Source organism: Gekko japonicus, unplaced genomic scaffold (genome assembly GCF_001447785.1).
Source record: "Gekko japonicus isolate JY-2015 unplaced genomic scaffold, Gekko_japonicus_V1.1 scaffold1947, whole genome shotgun sequence".
Classification (NCBI taxonomy): domain Eukaryota; kingdom Metazoa; phylum Chordata; class Lepidosauria; order Squamata; family Gekkonidae; genus Gekko; species Gekko japonicus.
The window spans coordinates 78,709-85,277 of NW_015159772.1; positions in this window are offsets into that span (position 1 = coordinate 78,709).

Below are 6,569 nucleotides of genomic sequence, written 5' to 3' on the forward strand. Positions count from 1 at the left end.
CCAGTCCACACCTGGAGGCTGGCAACCCTACACACATAACATTAAATTGCCCTTTGAATGTCTGTGTTCTTGTTTGTAAGGCACATGAATGCTATTGATATGGGATAACATGTGGAAAAGAAGATGAAATGACATCCTTATCAATGAGATTTCACATTCCTGTGACAGACCAATTTAAGAGAAAAGCCAGTTTAGTCCTCATTGTGTGAAAACTCCTTCAGAACTCAGCTGGATGTGTGAGCATCACACTATTGTGACTGGCCACCTTGCCTTCTGGCTCACGTGGGAAGCTGCATAGTTTCATCAGTCTTCTTAAAGGCACCAAGAGCCTGGATGTTTTACTTCTTCAAAGGTAATGTTTTTTTCTCCCAAAACTAAGCATCAAGTATGTTTAATGAGGCTGCGACAAGGAATTCTGTGGGAAGCATAATTGAATCAGGAGCACGTAAAATGTCATGAGGACTAACTTCACATACCGTGCTTTATCCTTCTTTCTCCTCAACCCGTTTTCTCATTAGTGTTCCCAAGGTACACCATTCACCAGCCCTTTAGGTCACTTAGTTCTGTTAACACCCCTCCTGCTAAGGTATGAAATCAGCAAGACTCACTCTGCAATAATCATCTACCATTAGGTGAGATTCCCCCTCCTAATTTATTACATTCTCAGAAGTTGTGCATGTCCCTTTTCTAGAGCTGGACTGCTGAGCTTTATATATAAAAGAAATGTAGGCTCTGTTCCTGACAGAGTGGCCAACTGTGACTTGGGAACAGTGACTGGGAATCTCCCATTTTCTCCAGGGGGAACTGATCTCTGTAGTCTGGAAAACACTTATAATTCTGAGAGAACACCAGGCTGTACCTGGAGGTTGGTAACCCTAATATGAAATGTACTTTACTATGGTGAGATGTACTTTATACCTACATCCTTCTATGGTGAGATGAGCTTTATACCTAGTGATACAGTATGGACTATGGATGTAAATAGCTGAGGAAAAACCAGAGGTCATTTCAGGGGGGATCGCGGGGGATCGCAGTTCCCCTGGGTGAGGTACGGTGGGGCGGGGCACATGACAAAGCCCTGCCCCCTGCTTCCAGCCGCCCGCTTCCAGCCCTCATTCAGCCAGGAGGAGGCAGGAGAAGAGGGAGGGTAAGTTGCTTCCTCCCTGCCTCTCCCCACCCCTGCCTGCCTGGGGCCAGGGAGGGCCTTCACGGGGCTTCCTTGCACTCCCGCCGGCCTTACAGGTCCACCGCCGGGCCCCTCATGGGGCTCAGCAGTGGAGCTGCAAGGCTGCCGCCGGCGGCTGGGACCATTGGAGGCGGGGTGTGTGGCCTTATGACACACTTCCGGTGATGTCAGGGGGTGTGGCCTTATGACACACTTCTGGTGATGTCAGGGGGTGTGGCATATGCTAATGAGTTATGCTAATGAGTTCCCCTAGCTCTTTTTCTACGAAACGACCCCTGGGAAAAACATATTTTCCTTCTCCAACCCCAGTATGGAAAACCTGCTCATCTCCTCAACCAGGCCTAGGGTTGCCAGCCCCGGGCTGGGAAATGCCTGGAGATTTGGGCTGAAGTCTGAGGAAGGCAGGGTTTGGGGAGGAAAGGGACGTTGGCAGAGTATAACACCATCCAGTCCAACCTACAAAGCACCCATTTTTCCCCAGAGGAACTAATTGATATCATCTGGAGATCAGTTGCAATACTGGGGAATCTCTGGGCCTTATGTGGAGACTGGCAACCCCAACACCAGCCCATTTTAGCTGCGCAGCCATAAAAACAACAGGTTATCTTGTTTAACTGCTCATCTGCCTTGAGGCAGGACGTCCTTCACTGAAAACAGTGATTTCTGTTATGTATTTATTTGATTTCTATTCTGCCCGTTGATCCCCAAAGATCCCCAGGAAAGCTTATAGAAAATGATAAAATACAATTAAAAAGGAGGTGTTTCTGTCCCCTCCAGCACACAGCACTTGCACTCCTTTATTCCCTTCCCTCTGTGGATTGCAGGGTTGGGGGGGGGGTACAAGAGATACAGCTGTTTTATTCCCCCTTCTTACCCAAATCTACGGGCCTTTACATTGTCCAGGAGGAGGAGCCAGGTCCATATCTAAAAAGAAGGTAGGAAGAATTTATGATGACTTGAAACCAGGATTACTGAAAGCCGCCAAAGCTTCCCGGACTAAGACAACCTCTGGCTCTGCTCACACCGCCCAGATTAAACTCAGTTATGTGAAAACAAATCATATGTTCTGCCCAGTTCCATGTAGACCTAAGGTGACTGGGGCCTTTATAATTAATAATCAATCCCCCCCCCCACAGCAGCCCTCATGTAGTATCTCCACAGAATTCAGAACCTAAAAAGGTTAGTCAAAAATAGAAGCCATTGGCAAGAGACAGTTGATATTCCATGCAAATATTTCAAGGTGTGCTGCATCAATTTAACATAAATCCTGTGGCATGTATTAGTGACACATTTCCCCACAATTAATTATTTTTCTGCTAAGTAGAAGGTGGGGAGGGAGGACCTATGCAAGGCACTGAATGTCTTCTTCCCTTGGCAACCCTTAATTAATCACCTTTCTGACTTTGAGGCAGAGGTCATTTCGGGGGGGAACGCGGGGGAACGCAGTTCCCCCGGGCGAGGTGTGGGGGGCGGGGCACATGACGAAGCCCCGCCCCCTGCTTCTGGCCACCCCGCTTCCAGCCCTCATTCAGCCAGGAGGAGGCAGGAGAAGAGGGAGGGTAAGTTGCTTCCTCCCCGCCTCTCCCCACCCCTGCCTGCCTGGGGCCAGGGAGGGCCTTGGCGGGGCTTCCTCCACTGCCGGGCCCCTGATGTCAGGGGGTGTGGCATATGCTAATGAGTTATGCTAATGAGTTCCCCTAGCTCTTTTTCTACGAAATGACCCCTGCTTTGAGGCCTTACTAGCTGTTACCCAAATGTTGCTATTATTACATCATTACTAATACTGTGAAGACTGCTACTACAACTAGAATGGGGGAGGGGGCATGTGATTAAGTTGTTGGGCAATAGATTCAAGATGGACAAAAGGAAATCTTCAGTCAACAGATAAATTGTGGAATTTGCTGCCAATAAATGCATTATTTATCCCACCCTTCCTTCAAGGAGCTCAGGGCAGCATACTTTGGTCTCCCCTCTCCATTTTACCTTCACAACAACCCTGTGAGGCAAATTGTGTTGAGATGGACTGGGCCAAGATCCGTGACCAAGTTTTACATGATAGTCACAAGGACAGACGGCTTTAGAAGGGGATTTGATAGATTCATGGAGGATAGGTCCATTAATGGCAACAGCGGGGGTGGTGGTCTTGGCCTGTATGCCCTGTTTGTTAGCTCTTAAGGACAACTGGTTGGCTAAAGTTTGATGAAGGAATGTTGGACTAGATTGCCCACTGATCTGATCCATCCAGGCACCTTTTGTGATGGAAATAATTAGAAATCTGCAGATCTGAGACAGTTATGAGCTTTTCCCCGCTTGCCTTGGGACTTGAGTTCTAAAAAATATGTACTGTTAGCAGTTCAGTGTCCAGTGGAGGAGCTTACAGAGTCAACGGGCTTTTTCAAATGAAGTTCAAGGTTAATGAAGCTTCCAAATGAAGCTTTTTTTAGATAAAGGGAGACAAAAGTCAAAGAAAATTCTGTCCCCTGCAACTCAGATGAGTCCATCAGGGTCTGATCAGAAGCATGTCCCACTGAATTCAATGGAAATTACTTCCAGTAACTTTGTAAAGTATTTCAGCCACATTCTTAGTTCTATTCCAAAATGTTGGGCAATGAAGAAGAGTTGGTAGACCGGGTGAGTATCTGTATCTCAGCTATTTTCAGTGAGAATGTTGCTGCTGCAGAGGCAACGGCATAGCATGTTGTATCATCCTGGCAACCAGCTCAAAAATCCTGTTTCAGTTTCATTTCTTTCCAATGAATAATGCAGGCCGCTGAAGTAATGCACCCGCTGTAATCATCACCCACTTCATTAACCTGGTTTTCAATAATCTGTCAGGACCCACAGCAAGACAATGAAGTACACGCTTCCAGGAAGGTTTTACTTTTATTGAAAAGCTATAGCTGCAGTAACATGAACACTGTTAGGAATGGCGGGCGATTGATGCGCATAATAGGTTATAGGGCATTCGTACACCCCCCCCCCACGTAGTACCCAATTACAGGGGTTCCCGCACATGGGCATTAGGCTGGGAACTAACGGCTGCAATAGCAAAACAGGTAAGAAGCTTCCCGTGACTCATTCTGTGCAGAGACACAGCAACTCCTCCAGTGGCCTTGAGAGATATGCGTTGCAGCGATGAGGCAATTAAGTGCAAGGGAAAGAATGCACATGAAAGGGAAACACACACCACCACACTCATGGCAGCTTAGCTGACATAATGCCTCTTGAAAATCAACTTCCCCCCTTAAATCCAGATGTCTCCCGATCAACCCGGGAGATTTCCTGGTTTCCCCGGGAACTCCCGGTGGAACTTGCGGATCAGTTGTCAGGCCAGTTTGGCAACTTGGCTGCAGGCAGTTTGAACTCAGCGGAGTATTCTCGCTCCGTTCTGCGTTGTTTCAGCGTGCGCAAGTACGCTTGTGCTCTTGGCCCTGCGTTTCGGTCTTTGCAGCTCCCTAGGCCGCTGCTGCTGCAGAGAAAAAGATCGTCTGGTTCTGTTGGTTTTGGGTTTTTTGGGCACTGCCTGGCACATTGGCACAGGTTGTTGGGGGTGGGAAGATTGCTCTGGTTCTGCTGCTGGGCATGGCTGACAATGCAAACATGCTCCCTATGTAGGCCGCTGCTGCTGCAGAGAAAAAGATTGTCTGGTTCTGTTGGTTTTGGAGTTTTTTGGGCACTGCTGCAGTCTGCAGAGATTCTCTGATTTGAACCAAGTTCTGTTGGTTTTGGAGTTTTTTGGGCACTGCTGCAGTCTGCAGAGATTCTCTGATTTGAACCAAGTTCTGTTGGTTTTGGGCACTGACTAGCGGCTGGCACCTTGGCACAGGTTGTGGGGGGGGGATTGCTCTGGTTCTGCTGCTGGGCCTGGCTGGCATTGGCAATGCACAAACATGCTCCCTCAGTCTGTAAGCTGCTGCTGCAGTCTGCAGAGATTCTCTGGTTTGAACCAAGTTCTGTTGGTTTTGGGGTTTTGGGCACCTTGGCACAGGTTGTGGGGGGGGCAGATCGCTATGGTTCTGCTGCAGTGCTGGCTGGGCCTCCCTGGCAATGCAAACATGCTCCCCCAACAGGTTGCCCCCATCCCTCCATTGTTCTCTCTATGGTGGGAAAAAGTTACTTTTTTCCACCATAGAGAACAGTGGAGGGATGGGGCAACCTGTTTGGGGGCCCGTAGAATTTGACCCCCTGGTCCAATCTTCTTGACACTTGGTGGGTATCTTGGGGATAGGTTCCAGCAGCCACCCTCTGAGTTTGGAGCTTCTCCCTCAAACCCCCTCCTAGGGGTGTGCAAAAAAATAAAAGGTAAAATTCAGATTTGATTTATTGGACCCGAATTTTTTCGGGATTCCCAGAAAAACCCCAAATATCTATACCGGTAAAGCCCCATATTGTGCCAAATGGCCCATAGGATATAATGGAGCCGAATTGCCACCGAATTTTGGTGGCAAACCGGCAATAGGCAGGCAAGGCAGCAAGCTGATCTGGGGGCACCCTCTTTGGATGCCCCTGGAATTGGACCCCCTAGACCAATCTTCTCAAAACTTTGGGGGTCATTTCGGGAGAGGCTGGAGCAGTCACGGCCCAAATTTGGAGCCTCTACCTCAAACCCCCTCTCCCCCAGCCCCCTGCAAACTTTCCAGAGGATTTTTGCCATTGACTTCAATGGCCCCATTGGATATAATGGACCCAAATTTTTTGGGTTTCCCGAAAGGTTTTGGATATTTATGCTTTACCGGTATAGATATTTGGGTTTTTTTTGTTTCCTGAAAAAATTCGGTTCAATAAATCCGAATCCGAATTTTACCGATTTTTTTTGCACACCCCTAGTCGTGTCTACTCTGATTGGCAGTGGCTCTCCAGCAGAGGTTTTGCACATCGCTTATTACTTAACCTGTTTAACTGTCCATGCTGGGAATTGAACTGAGACCTTTTGTGTGCAAAGCAGATTATTTATTTAATTTATATCCCTCCCTCCCTGCCAAGGCAGGCTCAGGGCAGCTTACAACAGATCATAAAATACAGTTAACTACAATTAAAAACCGATCATTGGTATAAATTACTTAAAATAACAATCATTTAGATACTCTACCACTGAGCCACAGCATTCTCCAAAGATCTTGACAGAGAATTCATTCGTTTTGAATGAACCTTGAGACTGAGTCTATGAGACGTTCGTCATCATTCCACAATATATTTTTGTGAAACTTACTCTAGTCCACCCAAGCCTGCCCTAAATAAATTAATGATACCATAACTGACAAGGCTTCGGAGAAGACCCTCAGGCACAGGCACTGGCAAGTCTCCAGGGAAAGGAAGTTCCTCATGGCTCCCTCACATTTTGCATGAGTAGTGCTATTAAGATTTGTCTCTCAGAGGACATGAT